Here is a 2500-nt window from a genome sequence, read left to right as displayed (position 1 = left end):
TATACAGGGAGAAGAGCAGTGGGCAAAGGACGCAGCCCTGAGGAGTTCCCGTGCTGATGGACCTGGAGTCAGAGACTTCTGTTCCCGGCTTAACGCACTGCTTCCTGTCAGAGAGGAAGTCTGTGATCCACCTGCAGGTGGAGTAGGGCACGTTCAGCTGGAAGAGCTTGTCCTGAAGCAGGGCAGGGATGATGGTGTTGAAGGCAGAGCTGAAGTCCACAAACAGGATCCTGGCGTAGGATGCTGGGGCGTCCACATGCTGTAGGGTGAAGTGGAGGGCCATGTTAACTGCGTCGTCCACAGACCTGTTGGCTCTGTAGGCAAACTGAAGGGGGTCCAGGAGAGGGTCTGTGATGGCTTTGAGGTGTGCCAGGAGCAGGCGCTCAAAAGACTTCATTACCACAGATGTAAGGGCGACCGGTCTGTAATCATTTAGTCCTGTTGGCCTTAGCTTTTTGGGCACAGCGATGATGGTGGAGGACTTGAGACAGGCTGGTACATGGCATGTCTCCAGGGAGGTGTTAAAGATGTTGGTGAACACCGGAGACAGCTGGCCAGCGCAGTGCCTGAGGGTGGCTGGAGAGACAGAGTCCGGCCCGGCTGCTTTGCGTGGATTCTGCCTCTTGAAAAGCCCATTAACTTCTCCCTCCTGAAAGGAGAGAGTCGTTTCTGTAGTATGGGTGGGGGATGGGGCCTCTTGGGTGGGAAGGGGTGGTTCAGGACAGTCCAATTGTCTTTCAAATCTACGGTAGAACTCGTTCAGGTCGTTGGCTAGGCGGGAGTCGTTAGTGGTGTGGGGCGCTCTGGGTTTGTAGTTGGTGATGTGCCTGAGCCCTTTGGCAGACAGAAGCAGCGTCGTTAGTAGAGAACTGGTGTTTTAGTGTCTCTGAGTACAGTCGTTTAGCCTCTCTCACCGCTTTGCTAAACCTGTTCTTCGACTCCTTGAATCTGTCTCTATCCCCACTCCTAAACGCTTCCTCCTTCTCCAACCTCAACCTTTTGAGCTTTGCTGAGAACCAGGGCTTGTTGTTGTTAAAGTTCACCCTGGTACGTGTTGGGATACAGCAGTCCTCACAGAAGCTGATGTACACAGCCTCTGTGAGTTCATCCAGACTATTGGTAGCAGTCGTGAACATATCCCAGTCAGTACAGTCTAAGCACGCCCGCAAATCTTCCACAGCCTCACTGGTCCACTGTTTAGATGTCCTCACAGCAGGTTTACAGAGTTTTAGTTGCTGCCTGTATGCACGAATCAGGTGGACCAAGGGAGTTCTGTGCGAGCCGAACAGCCCCGTGACCCACAAGAGAAACATCCCCGCCAAATTCGAGCGTTTGACGGGGTCTATCCGTGAAAAAATATTCACGTTTTTGAGTGCACATGCATTTCTGCTGCAAATGCCTCTGGAAGTTTCATGCCGTTCGTATGCCAATTGTGGCAACACGAAAATGACCCGTTTTCCCATTCCGAGGGATTTCTGTGCGACCCTAACAGCCCCGTGAGCCACAAGAGACACATCCCCGCCAATTTCTAGCGTTTCACGGGGTCTATCCGTGAAAAATATAGACGTTTTTGAGTGCACATGCATTTCTGCTGCAGATGCCTCTGGAAGTTTCATGCCGTTCGTACGCAATGTGGCAACACGAAAATGACCCCTTTTCCCATTCCGAGGGATTTCTGTGCGACCCTAACTAACAGCGCCCGTGAGCCACAAGAGAGACATCCCCGCCAATTTATAGCGTTTCACGGGGTCTATCCGTGAAAAATATAGACGTTTTTGAGTGCACATGCATTCCTGCTGCAAATGCCTCTGGAAGTTTCATGCCGTTCCTATGCAATGTGGCCACACAAAAATGACCCGTTTTCCCATTCCGAGGCATTTCTGTGCGACCCTAACAGCCCCGTGAGCCACAAGAGAGACATCCCCGCCAACTTCTAGCGTTTGACGGGGTCTATGCGTGAAAAATATTAAAATTTTTGAGTGCACGTGCCTTTCTGCTGCAAATGCCTCTGGAAGTTTCATGGCGTTCCTATGCAATGTGGCAACACGAAAATGACCCCTTTTCCCATTCCGAGGGAGTTCTGTGCCACCCTAACAGCCCCGTGAGCCACAAGAGACACATCCCCGCCAATTTCTAGCGTTTCACGGGGTCTATCCGTGAAACATATAGAAGTTTTTGAGTGCACATGCATTCCTGCTGCAAATGCCTCTGGAAGTTTCATGCGGTTCGTACGCAATGTGGCAACACGAAAATGACCCGTTTTCCCATTCCCAGGGATTTCTGTGCGACCCGAACAGCCCCGTGAGCCACAAGAGACACATCCCCGCCAATTTCTAGCGTTTCACGGGGTCTATCCGTGAAAAATATCAATTTTTTTTTGACTGCACATGCATTTCTGCTGCAAATGCCTCTGGAAGTTGCATGCGGTTCGCATGCAATGTGGCGACACGAAAATGACCCGTTTTCCCATTCCGAGGGATTTCTGTGCCACCCTAACAGC

This window comes from Petromyzon marinus, unplaced genomic scaffold (genome assembly GCF_048934315.1).
Source record: "Petromyzon marinus isolate PM22_M1 ecotype Great Lakes invasive population unplaced genomic scaffold, UKy_Petmar_22M1.pri1.0 PM_G_Scaffold_90, whole genome shotgun sequence".
Lineage (NCBI taxonomy): Eukaryota > Metazoa > Chordata > Hyperoartia > Petromyzontiformes > Petromyzontidae > Petromyzon > Petromyzon marinus.
Note: the sequence above shows the minus strand (reverse complement) of the source record.